The sequence below is a fragment of the Salmo salar genome, chromosome 10 (genome assembly GCF_965601325.2).
Source record: "Salmo salar chromosome 10, fSalSal1, whole genome shotgun sequence".
In the NCBI taxonomy this organism is placed as follows: domain Eukaryota; kingdom Metazoa; phylum Chordata; class Actinopteri; order Salmoniformes; family Salmonidae; genus Salmo; species Salmo salar.
In genome coordinates this window covers 58,191,357-58,205,368 of record NC_138300.1, presented here as the reverse complement: position 1 = coordinate 58,205,368, position 14,012 = coordinate 58,191,357, and positions in this window count along the sequence as shown.

The window sequence follows — 14,012 nt, the reverse complement described above, 5'->3', positions numbered from 1 at the left end:
GATGGGGGTGTGTACAACTAGCCTGATGGGGGTGTGTACATCTAGCCTGATGGGGGTGTGTACAACTAGCCTGATGGGGGTGTGTACATCTAGCCTGATGGGGGTGTGTACATCTAGCCTGATGGGGGTGTCTACGTCTAGCCTGATGGGGGTGTCTAGCCTGATGGGGGTGTGTACAACTAGCCTGATGGGGGTGTGTACATCTAGCCTGATGGGGGTGTGTACAACTAGCCTGATGGGGGTGTGTTCATCTAGCCTGATGGGGGTGTGTACATCTAGCCTGATGGGGGTGTGTACATCTAGCCTGATGGGGGTGTGTACATCTAGCCTGATGGGGGTGTCTACGTCTAGCCTGATGGGGGTGTGTACAACTAGCCTGATGGGGGTGTGTACAACTAGCCTGATGGGGGTGTGTACATCTAGCCTGATGGGGGTGTGTACAACTAGCCTGATGGGGGTGTAAACATCTAGCCTGATGGGGGTGTGTACATCTAGCCTGATGGGGGTGTGTCCATCTAGCCTGATGGGGGTGTCTACGTCTAGCCTGATGGGGGTGTGTACAACTACCCTGATGGGGGTGTGTACAACTAGCCTGATGGGGGTGTGTACAACTAGCCTGATGGGGGTGTGTACAACTAGCCTTATGGGGGTGTGTTCATCTAGCCTGATGGGGGTGTGTACATCTAGCCTGATGGGGGTGTGTACATCTAGCCTGATGGGGGTGTGTACATCTAGCCTGATGGGGGTGTCTACGTCTAGCCTGATGGGGGTGTGTACAACTAGCCTGATGGGGGTGTGTACAACTAGCCTGATGGGGGTGTGTACATCTAGCCTGATGGGGGTGTGTACAACTAGCCTGATGGGGGTGTAAACATCTAGCCTGATGGAGGTGTGTACATCTTGCCTGATGGGGGTGTCTACATCTAGCCTGATGGGGGTGTCTACGTCTAGCCTGATGGGGGTGTGTACATCTAGCCTGATGGGGGTGTCTACGTCTAGCCTGATGGGGGTGTCTACGTCTAGCCTGATGGGGGTGTCTAGCCTGATGGGGGTGTATACAACTAGCCTGATGGGGGTGTGTACAACTAGCCTGATGGGGGTGTGTACATCTAGCATGATGGGGGTGTGTACATCTAGCCTGATGGGGGTGTCTACGTCTAGCCTGATGGGGGTGTCTAGCCTGATGGGGGTGTGTACATCTAGCATGATGGGGGTGTGTACATCTAGCCTGATGGGGGTGTGTACAACTAGCCTGATGGGGGTGTGTTCATCTAGCCTGATGGGGGTGTGTACATCTAGCCTGATGGGGGTGTGTACATCTAGCCTGATGGGGGTGTGTACATCTAGCCTGATGGGGGTGTGTACATCTAGCCTGACGGGGGTGTGTAGCACTAGCCTGATGGGGGTGTGTACAACTAGCCTGATGGGGGTGTGTACATCTAGCCTGATGGGGGTGCGTAAATCTAGCCTGATGGGGGTGTAAACATCTAGCCTGATGGGGGTGCGTACATCTAGCCTGATGGGGGTGTCTACATCTAGCCTGATGGGGGTGTCTACATATAACCTGATGGGGGTGTCTACGTCTAGCCTGATGGGGGTGTCTAGCCTGATGGGGGGGTGTACATCTAGCCTGATGGGGGTGTCTACATCTAGCCTGATAGGGGTGTCTAGCCTGATGGGGGTGTCTAGCCTGATGGGGGTGTCTACGTCTAGCCTGATGGGGGTGTCTACATCTAGCCTGATGGGGGTGTGTACATCTAGCCTGATGGGGGTGTCTACGTCTAGCCTGATGGGGGTGTGTACAACTACCCTGATGGGGGTGTGTACAACTAGCCTGATGGGGGTGTGTACAACTAGCCTGATGGGGGTGTGTACATCTAGCCTGATGGGGGTGTCTACATCTAGCCTGATGGGGGTGTCTACTTCTAGCCTGATGGGGGTGTGTACATCTAGCCTGATGGGGGTGTCTACGTCTAGCCTGATGGGGGTGTCTAGCCTGATGGGGGTGTGTACAACTAGCCTGATGGGGGTGTGTACATCTAGCATGATGGGGGTGTGTACATCTAGCCTGATGGGGGTGTCTACGTCTAGCCTGATGGGGGTGTCTAGCCTGATGGGGGTGTGTACATCTAGCCTGATGGGGGTGTGTACATCTAGCCTGATGGGGGTGTGTACAACTAGCCTGATGGGGGTGTGTTCATCTAGCCTGATGGGGGTGTGTACATCTAGCCTGATGGGGGTGTGTACATCTAGCCTGATGGGGGTGTGTACATCTAGCCTGATTGGGGTGTGTACATCTAGCCTGACGGGGGTGTGTACCACTAGCCTGATGGGGGTGTGTACAACTAGCCTGATGGGGGTGTTTTCATCTAGCCTGATGGGGGTGTGTACAACTAGCCTGATGGGGGTGTGTACATCTAGCCTGATGGGGGTGTGTACATCTAGCCTGATGGGGGTGTGTACAACTAGCCTGATGGGGGTGTGTACAAGTAGCCTGATGGGGGTGTATACAACTAGCCTGATGGGGGTGTCTACGTCTAGCCTGATGGGGCTGTGTACATCTAGCCTGATGGGGTGTCTACGTCTAGCGTGATGGGGGTGTCTAGCCTGATGGGGGTGTGTACAACTAGCCTGATGGGGGTGTGTACATCTAGCCTGATGGAGTTGTGTACAACTAGCCTGATGGGGGTGTGTACATCTAGCCTGATGGGGGTGTGTACATCTAGCCTGATGGGGGTGTCTACGTCTAGCCTGATGGGGGTGTCTAGCCTTATGGGGGTGTGTACAACTAGCCTGATGGGGGTGTGTACATCTAGCCTGCTGGGGGTGTGTACATCTAGCCTGATGGGGGTGTGTACATCTAGCCTGATGGGGGTGTGTACAACTAGCCTGATGGGGGTGTGTACATCTAGCCTGATGGGGGTGTGTACATCTAGCCTGATGGGGGTGTGTACATCTAGCCTGATGGGGGTGTGTACATCTAGCCTGATGGGGGTGTAAACATCTAGCCTAATGGGGGTGTATACATCTAGCCTGATGGGGGTGTGTACATCTAGCCTGATGGGGGTGTGTACATCTAGCCTGATGGGGGTGTGTACATCTTGCCTGATGGGGGTGTGTACATCTAGCCTGATGGGGGTGTCTACGTCTAGCCGAATGGGGGTGTCTAGCCTGATGGGGGTGTGTACAACTAGCCTGATGGGGGTGTGTACATCTAGCCTGATGGGGGTGTGTACAACTAGCCTGATGGGGGTGTGTACATCTAGCCTGATGGGGGTGTGTACATCTAGCCTGATGGGGGTGTCTACGTCTAGCCTGATGGGGGTGTCTAGCCTGATGGGGGTGTGTACAACTAGCCTGATGGGGGTGTGTACATCTAGCCTGATGGGGGTGTGTACAACTAGCCTGATGGGGGTGTGTTCATCTAGCCTGATGGGGGTGTGTACATCTAGCCTGATGGGGGTGTGTACATCTAGCCTGATGGGGGTGTGTACATCTAGCCTGATGGGGGTGTCTACGTCTAGCCTGATGGGGGTGTGTACAACTAGCCTGATGGGGGTGTGTACAACTAGCCTGATGGGGGTGTGTACATCTAGCCTGATGGGGGTGTGTACAACTAGCCTGATGGGGGTGTAAACATCTAGCCTGATGGGGGTGTGTACATCTAGCCTGATGGGGGTGTGTCCATCTAGCCTGATGGGGGTGTCTACGTCTAGCCTGATGGGGGTGTGTACAACTACCCTGATGGGGGTGTGTACAACTAGCCTGATGGGGGTGTGTACAACTAGCCTGATGGGGGTGTGTACATCTAGCGTGATGGGGGTGTCTACATCTAGCCTGATGGGGGTGTCTACGTCTAGCCTGATGGGGGTGTGTACATCTAGCCTGATGGGGGTGTCTACGTCTAGCCTGATGGGGGTGTCTACGTCTAGCCTGATGGGGGTGTCTAGCCTGATGGGGGTGTATACAACTAGCCTGATGGGGGTGTGTACAACTAGCCTGATGGGGGTGTGTACATCTAGCATGATGGGGGTGTGTACATCTAGCCTGATGGGGGTGTCTACGTCTAGCCTGATGGGGGTGTCTAGCCGTATGGGGGTGTGTACATCTAGCCTGATGGGGGTGTGTACATCTAGCCTGATGGGGGTGTGTACAACTAGCCTGATGGGGGTGTGTTCATCTAGGCTGATTGGGGTGTGTACATCTAGCCTGATGGGGGTGTGTACATCTAGCCTGACGTGGGTGTGTACCACTAGCCTGATGGGGGTGTGTACAACTAGCCTGATGGGGGTGCGTAAATCTACCCTGATGGGGGTGTAAACATCTAGCCTGATGGGGGTGCGTACATCTAGCCTGATGGGGGTGTCTACATCTAGCCTGATGGGGGTGTATACATCTAGCCTGATGGGGGTGTGTACATCTAGCCTGATGGGGGTGTGTACAACTAGCCTGATGGGGGTGTGTACATCTTGCCTGATGGGGGTGTGTACGTCTAGCCTGATGGGGGTGTCTACGTCTAGCCGAATGGGGGTGTCTAGCCTGATGGGGGTGTGTACAACTAGCCTGATGGGGGTGTGTACATCTAGCCTGATGGGGGTGTGTACAACTAGCCTGATGGGGGTGTGTACATCTAGCCTGATGGGGGTGTGTACATCTAGCCTGATGGGGGTGTCTACGTCTAGCCTGATGGGGGTGTCTAGCCTGATGGGGGTGTGTACAACTAGCCTGATGGGGGTGTGTACATCTAGCCTGATGGGGGTGTGTACAACTAGCCTGATGGGGGTGTGTTCATCTAGCCTGATGGGGGTGTGTACATCTAGCCTGATGGGGGTGTGTACATCTAGCCTGATGGGGGTGTGTACATCTAGCCTGATGGGGGTGTCTACGTCTAGCCTGATGGGGGTGTGTACAACTAGCCTGATGGGGGTGTGTACAACTAGCCTGATGGGGGTGTGTACATCTAGCCTGATGGGGGTGTGTACAACTAGCCTGATGGGGGTGTAAACATCTAGCCTGATGGGGGTGTGTACATCTAGCCTGATGGGGGTGTGTACATCTAGCCTGATGGGGGTGTCTACATCTAGCCTGATGGGTGTGTGTACAATTACCCTGATGGGGGTGTGTACAACTAGCCTGATGGGGGTGTGTACAACTAGCCTGATGGGGGTGTGTACATCTAGCGTGATGGGGGTGTCTACATCTTGCCTGATGGGGGTGTCTACGTCTAGCCTGATGGGGGTGTGTACATCTAGCCTGATGGGGGTGTCTACGTCTAGCCTGATGGGGGTGTCTACGTCTAGCCTGATGGGGGTGTCTAGCCTGATGGGGGTGTATACAACTAGCCTGATGGGGGTGTGTACAACTAGCCTGATGGGGGTGTGTACATCTAGCATGATGGGGGTGTGTTCATCTAGCCTGATGGGGGTGTGTACATCTAGCCTGATGGGGGTGTGTACATCTAGCCTGATGGGGGTGTGTACATCTAGCCTGACGTGGGTGTGTACCACTAGCCTGATGGGGGTGTGTACAACTAGCCTGATGGGGGTGTGTACCTCTAGCTTGATGGGGGTGCGTAAATCTACCCTGATGGGGGTGTAAACATCTAGCCTGATGGGGGTGCGTACATCTAGCCTGATGGGGGTGTCTACATCTAGCCTGATGGGGGTGTCTACATATAGCCTGATGGGGGTGTCTACGTCTAGCCTGATGGGGGTGTCTAGCCTGATGGGGGTGTATACAACTAGCCTGATGGGGGTGTGTACAACTAGCCTGATGGGGGTGTGTACATCTAGCATGATGGGGGTGTGTACATCTAGCCTGATGGGGGTGTCTACGTCTAGCCTGATGGGGGTGTCTAGCCTGATGGGGGTGTGTACATCTAGCCTGATGGGGGTGTGTACATCTAGCCTGATGGGGGTGTGTACAACTAGCCTGATGGGGGTGTGTTCATCTAGCCTGATGGGGGTGTGTACATCTAGCCTGATGGGGGTGTGTACATCTAGCCTGATGGGGGTGTGTACATCTAGCCTGATGGAGGTGTGTACATCTAGCCTGACGGGGGTGTGTACCACTAGCCTGATGGGGCTGTGTACAACTAGCCTGATGGGGGTGTGTACATCTAGCCTGATGGGGGTGCGTAAATCTAGCCTGATGGGGGTGTAAACATCTAGCCTGATGGGGGTGCGTACATCTAGCCTGATGGGGGTGTCTACATCTAGCCTGATGGGGGTGTCTACATATAGCCTGATGGGGGTGTCTACGTCTAGCCTGATGGGGGTGTCTAGCCTGATGGGGGGGTGTACATCTAGCCTGATGGGGGTGTCTAGCCTGATGGGGGTGTCTACGTCTAGCCTGATGGGGGTGTCTACATCTAGCCTGATGGGGGTGTGTACATCTAGCCTGATGGGGGTGTCTACGTCTAGCCTGATGGGGGTGTGTACAACTACCCTGATGGGGGTGTGTACAACTAGCCTGATGGGGGTGTGTACATCTAGCCTGATGGGGGTGTCTACATCTAGCCTGATGGGGGTGTCTACTTCTAGCCTGATTGGGGTGTGTACATCTAGCCTGATGGGGGTGTGTACAACTAGCCTGATGGGGGTGTGTACATCTAGCCTGATGGGGGTGTCTACATCTAGCCTGATGGGGGTGTCTACTTCTAGCCTGATTGGGGTGTGTACATCTAGCCTGATGGGGGTGTCTACGTCTAGCCTGATGGGGGTGTCTACGTCTAGCCTGATGGGGGTGTCTAGCCTGATGGGGGTGTGTACAACTAGCCTGATGGGGGTGTGTACATCTAGCATGATGGGGGTGTGTACATCTAGCCTGATGGGGGTGTCTACGTCTAGCCTGATGGGGGTGTCTAGCCTGATGGGGGTGTGTACATCTAGCCTGATGGGGGTGTGTACATCTAGCCTGATGGGGGTGTGTACAACTAGCCTGATGGGGGTGTGTTCATCTAGCCTGATGGGGGTGTGTACATCTAGCCTGATGGGGGTGTGTACATCTAGCCTGATGGGGGTGTGTACATCTAGCCTGATTGGGGTGTGTACATCTAGCCTGACGGGGGTGTGTACCACTAGCCTGATGGGGGTGTGTACAACTAGCCTGATGGGGGTGTGTTCATCTAGCCTGATGGGGGTGTGTACAACTAGCCTGATGGGGGTGTGTACATCTAGCCTGATGGGGGTGTGTACATCTAGCCTGATGGGGGTGTGTACATCTAGCCTGATGAGGGTGTGTACAACTAGCCTGATGGGGGTGTGTTCATCTAGCCTGACAGGGGTGTGTAAATCTAGCCTGATGGGGGTGCGTACATCTAGCCTGATGGGGGTGTCTACATCTAGCCTGATGGGGGTGTCTACATATAGCCTGATGGGGGTGTCTACGTCTAGCCTGATGGGGGTGTCTAGCCTGATGGGGGTGTATACAACTAGCCTGATGGGGGTGTGTACAACTAGCCTGATGGGGGTGTGTACATCTAGCATGATGGGGGTGTGTACATCTAGCCTGATGGGGGTGTCTACGTCTAGCCTGATGGGGGTGTCTAGCCTGATGGGGGTGTGTACATCTAGCCTGATGGGGGTGTGTACATCTAGCCTGATGGGGGTGTGTACAACTAGCCTGATGGGGGTGTGTTCATCTAGCCTGATGGGGGTGTGTACATCTAGCCTGATGGGGGTGTGTACATCTAGCCTGATGGGGGTGTGTACATCTAGCCTGATGGAGGTGTGTACATCTAGCCTGACGGGGGTGTGTACCACTAGCCTGATGGGGGTGTGTACAACTAGCCTGATGGGGGTGTGTACATCTAGCCTGATGGGGGTGCGTAAATCTAGCCTGATGGGGGTGTAAACATCTAGCCTGATGGGGGTGCGTACATCTAGCCTGATGGGGGTGTCTACATCTAGCCTGATGGGGGTGTCTACATATAGCCTGATGGGGGTGTCTACGTCTAGCCTGATGGGGGTGTCTAGCCTGATGGGGGGGTGTACATCTAGCCTGATGGGGGTGTCTAGCCTGATGGGGGTGTCTACGTCTAGCCTGATGGGGGTGTCTACATCTAGCCTGATGGGGGTGTGTACATCTAGCCTGATGGGGGTGTCTACGTCTAGCCTGATGGGGGTGTGTACAACTACCCTGATGGGGGTGTGTACAACTAGCCTGATGGGGGTGTGTACATCTAGCCTGATGGGGGTGTCTACATCTAGCCTGATGGGGGTGTCTACTTCTAGCCTGATTGGGGTGTGTACATCTAGCCTGATGGGGGTGTGTACAACTAGCCTGATGGGGGTGTGTACATCTAGCCTGATGGGGGTGTCTACATCTAGCCTGATGGGGGTGTCTACTTCTAGCCTGATTGGGGTGTGTACATCTAGCCTGATGGGGGTGTCTACGTCTAGCCTGATGGGGGTGTCTACGTCTAGCCTGATGGGGGTGTCTAGCCTGATGGGGGTGTGTACAACTAGCCTGATGGGGGTGTGTACATCTAGCATGATGGGGGTGTGTACATCTAGCCTGATGGGGGTGTCTACGTCTAGCCTGATGGGGGTGTCTAGCCTGATGGGGGTGTGTACATCTAGCCTGATGGGGGTGTGTACATCTAGCCTGATGGGGGTGTGTACAACTAGCCTGATGGGGGTGTGTTCATCTAGCCTGATGGGGGTGTGTACATCTAGCCTGATGGGGGTGTGTACATCTAGCCTGATGGGGGTGTGTACATCTAGCCTGATTGGGGTGTGTACATCTAGCCTGACGGGGGTGTGTACCACTAGCCTGATGGGGGTGTGTACAACTAGCCTGATGGGGGTGTGTTCATCTAGCCTGATGGGGGTGTGTACAACTAGCCTGATGGGGGTGTGTTCATCTAGCCTGACAGGGGTGTGTAAATCTAGCCTGATGGGGGTGTAAACATCTAGCCTGATGGGGGTGCGTACATCTAGCCTGATGGGGGTGTCTACATCTAGCCTGATGGGGGTGTCTACATATAGCCTGATGGGGGTGTCTACGTCTAGCCTGATGGGGGTGTCTAGCCTGATGGGGGGGTGTACATCTAGCCTGATGGGGGTGTCTACATCTAGCCTGATGGTGGTGTCTAGCCTGATGGGGGTGTCTACGTCTAGCCTGATGGGGGTGTGTACATCTAGCCTGATGGGGGTGTGTACATCTAGCCTGATGGGGGTGTCTACGTCTAGCCTGATGGGGGTGTCTAGCCTGATGGGGGTGTGTACATCTAGCCTGATGGGGGTGTGTACATCTAGCCTGATGGGGGTGTGTACAACTAGCCTGATGGGGGTGTGTTCATCTAGCCTGATGGGGGTGTGTACATCTAGCCTGATGGGGGTGTGTACATCTAGCCTGATGGGGGTGTGTACATCTAGCCTGATGGAGGTGTGTACATCTAGCCTGACGGGGGTGTGTACCACTAGCCTGATGGGGGTGTGTACAACTAGCCTGATGGGGGTGTGTACATCTAGCCTGATGGGGGTGCGTAAATCTAGCCTGATGGGGGTGTAAACATCTAGCCTGATGGGGGTGCGTACATCTAGCCTGATGGGGGTGTCTACATCTAGCCTGATGGGGGTGTCTACATATAGCCTGATGGGGGTGTCTACGTCTAGCCTGATGGGGGTGTCTAGCCTGATGGGGGGGTGTACATCTAGCCTGATGGGGGTGTCTAGCCTGATGGGGGTGTCTACGTCTAGCCTGATGGGGGTGTCTACATCTAGCCTGATGGGGGTGTGTACATCTAGCCTGATGGGGGTGTCTACGTCTAGCCTGATGGGGGTGTGTACAACTACCCTGATGGGGGTGTGTACAACTAGCCTGATGGGGGTGTGTACATCTAGCCTGATGGGGGTGTCTACATCTAGCCTGATGGGGGTGTGTACATCTAGCCTGATGGGGGTGTGTACATCTAGCCTGATGGGGGTGTGTACAACTAGCCTGATGGGGGTGTGTACATCTAGCCTGATGGGGGTGTCTACATCTAGCCTGATGGGGGTGTCTACTTCTAGCCTGATTGGGGTGTGTACATCTAGCCTGATGGGGGTGTCTACGTCTAGCCTGATGGGGGTGTCTACGTCTAGCCTGATGGGGGTGTCTAGCCTGATGGGGGTGTGTACAACTAGCCTGATGGGGGTGTGTACATCTAGCATGATGGGGGTGTGTACATCTAGCCTGATGGGGGTGTCTACGTCTAGCCTGATGGGGGTGTCTAGCCTGATGGGGGTGTGTACATCTAGCCTGATGGGGGTGTGTACATCTAGCCTGATGGGGGTGTGTACAACTAGCCTGATGGGGGTGTGTTCATCTAGCCTGATGGGGGTGTGTACATCTAGCCTGATGGGGGTGTGTACATCTAGCCTGATGGGGGTGTGTACATCTAGCCTGATTGGGGTGTGTACATCTAGCCTGACGGGGGTGTGTACCACTAGCCTGATGGGGGTGTGTACAACTAGCCTGATGGGGGTGTGTTCATCTAGCCTGATGGGGGTGTGTACAACTAGCCTGATGGGGGTGTGTTCATCTAGCCTGACAGGGGTGTGTAAATCTAGCCTGATGGGGGTGTAAACATCTAGCCTGATGGGGGTGCGTACATCTAGCCTGATGGGGGTGTCTACATCTAGCCTGATGGGGGTGTCTACATATAGCCTGATGGGGGTGTCTACGTCTAGCCTGATGGGGGTGTCTAGCCTGATGGGGGGGTGTACATCTAGCCTGATGGGGGTGTCTACATCTAGCCTGATGGGGGTGTCTAGCCTGATGGGGGTGTCTACGTCTAGCCTGATGGGGGTGTGTACATCTAGCCTGATGGGGGTGTGTACATCTAGCCTGATGGGGGTGTCTACGTCTAGCCTGATGGGGGTGTCTAGCCTGATGGGGGTGTGTACATCTAGCCTGATGGGGGTGTGTACATCTAGCCTGATGGGGGTGTGTACAACTAGCCTGATGGGGGTGTGTTCATCTAGCCTGATGGGGGTGTGTACATCTAGCCTGATGGGGGTGTGTACATCTAGCCTGATGGGGGTGTGTACATCTAGCCTGATGGAGGTGTGTACATCTAGCCTGACGGGGGTGTGTACCACTAGCCTGATGGGGGTGTGTACAACTAGCCTGATGGGGGTGTGTACATCTAGCCTGATGGGGGTGCGTAAATCTAGCCTGATGGGGGTGTAAACATCTAGCCTGATGGGGGTGCGTACATCTAGCCTGATGGGGGTGTCTACATCTAGCCTGATGGGGGTGTCTACATATAGCCTGATGGGGGTGTCTACGTCTAGCCTGATGGGGGTGTCTAGCCTGATGGGGGGGTGTACATCTAGCCTGATGGGGGTGTCTACATCTAGCCTGATGGGGGTGTCTAGCCTGATGGGGGTGTAGCTATAGCCTTCCCTGTAGCTCAGTTGGTAGAGCATGGTGTTTGCAACGCCAGGGTTGTGGGTTCGATTCCCACGGGGGGGCCAGCAAAAAAAAAATGTATGAAATGTATGCATTCACTACTGTAAGTCGCTCTGGATAAGAGCGTCTGCTAAATGACTAAAATGTAAATGTAAAATGTCTACGTCTAGCCTGATGGGGGTGTCTACATCTAGCCTGATGGGGGTGTGTACATCTAGCCTGATGGGGGTGTCTACGTCTAGCCTGATGGGGGTGTCTACGTCTAGCCTGATGGGGGTGTGTACAACTACCCTGATGGGGGTGTGTACAACTAGCCTGATGGGGGTGTGTACAACTAGCCTGATGGGGGTGTCTACGTCTAGCCTGATGGGGGTGTCTACGTCTAGCCTGATGGGGGTGTCTAGCCTGATGGGGGTGTGTACAACTAGCCTGATGGGGGTGTGTACATCTAGCATGATGGGGGTGTGTACATCTAGCCTGATGGGGGTGTCTACGTCTAGCCTGATGGGGGTGTCTAGCCTGATGGGGGTGTGTACATCTAGCCTGATGGGGGTGTGTACATCTAGCCTGATGGGGGTGTGCCTAGGGGGGGCAACTAGCCTGATGGGGGTGTGTTCATCTAGCCTGATGGGGGTGTGTACATCTAGCCTGATGGGGGTGTGTACATCTAGCCTGATGGGGGTGTGTACATCTAGCCTGACGGGGGTGTGTACATCTAGCCTGACGGGGGTGTGTACCACTAGCCTGATGGGGGTGTGTACAACTAGCCTGATGGGGGTGTGTTCATCTCGCCTGATGGGGGTGTGTACAACTAGCCTGATGGGGGTGTGTACATCTAGCCTGATGGGGGTGTGTACATCTAGCCTGATGGGGGTGTGTACATCTAGCCTGATGAGGGTGTGTACAACTAGCCTGATGGGGGTGTGTTCATCTAGCCTGACAGGGGTGTGTACATCTAGCCTGATGGGGGTGTCTACGTCTAGCCTGATGGGGGTGTGTACAACTAGCCTGATGGGGGTGTGTACAAGTAGCCTGATGGGGGTGTATACAACTAGCCTGATGGGGGTGTCTACGTCTAGCCTGATGGGGCTGTGTACATCTAGCCTGATGGGGGTGTCTACGTCTAGCGTGATGGGGGTGTCTAGCCTGATGGGGGTGTGTACAACTAGCCTGATGGGGGTGTGTACATCTAGCCTGATGGAGTTGTGTACAACTAGCCTGATGGGGGTGTGTACATCTAGCCTGATGGGGGTGTGTACATCTAGCCTGATGGGGGTGTCTACGTCTAGCCTGATGGGGGTGTCTAGCCTGATGGGGGTGTGTACAACTAGCCTGATGGGGGTGTGTACATCTAGCCTGCTGGGGGTGTGTACATCTAGCCTGATGGGGGTGTGTACATCTAGCCTGATGGGGGTGTGTACAACTAGCCTGATGGGGGTGTGTACATCTAGCCTGATGGGGGTGTGTACATCTAGCCTGATGGGGGTGTGTACATCTAGCCTGATGGGGGTGTGTACATCTAGCCTGATGGGGGTGTATACATCTAGCCTGATGGGGGTGTGTACATCTAGCCTGATGGGGGTGTGTACATCTAGCCTGATGGGGGTGTGTACATCTTGCCTGATGGGGGTGTGTACGTCTAGCCTGATGGGGGTGTCTACGTCTAGCCGAATGGGGGTGTCTATCCTGATGGGGGTGTGTACAACTAGCCTGATGGGGGTGTGTACATCTAGCCTGATGGGGGTGTGTACAACTAGCCTGATGGGGGTGTGTACATCTAGCCTGATGGGGGTGTGTACATCTAGCCTGATGGGGGTGTCTACGTCTAGCCTGATGGGGGTGTCTAGCCTGATGGGGGTGTGTACAACTAGCCTGATGGGGGTGTGTACATCTAGCCTGATGGGGGTGTGTACAACTAGCCTGATGGGGGTGTGTTCATCTAGCCTGATGGGGGTGTGTACATCTAGCCTGATGGGGGTGTGTACATCTAGCCTGATGGGGGTGTGTACATCTAGCCTGATGGGGGTGTCTACGTCTAGCCTGATGGGGGTGTGTACAACTAGCCTGATGGGGGTGTGTACAACTAGCCTGATGGGGGTGTGTACATCTAGCCTGATGGGGGTGTGTACAACTAGCCTGATGGGGGTGTAAACATCTAGCCTGATGGGGGTGTGTACATCTAGCCTGATGGGGGTGTGTACATCTAGCCTGATGGGGGTGTCTACGTCTAGCCTGATGGGGGTGTGTACAACTACCCTGATGGGGGTGTGTACAACTAGCCTGATGGGGGTGTGTACAACTAGCCTGATGGGGGTGTGTACATCTAGCCTGATGGGGGTGTCTACATCTAGCCTGATGGGGGTGTCTACGTCTAGCCTGATGGGGGTGTGTACATCTAGCCTGATGGGTGTGTCTACGTCTAGCCTGATGGGGGTGTCTACGTCTAGCCTGATGGGGGTGTCTAGCCTGATGGGGGTGTATACAACTAGCCTGATGGGGGTGTGTACAACTAGCCTGATGGGGGTGTGTACATCTAGCATGATGGGGGTGTGTACATCTAGCCTGATGGGGGTGTCTACGTCTAGCCTGATGGGGGTGTCTAGCCTGATGGG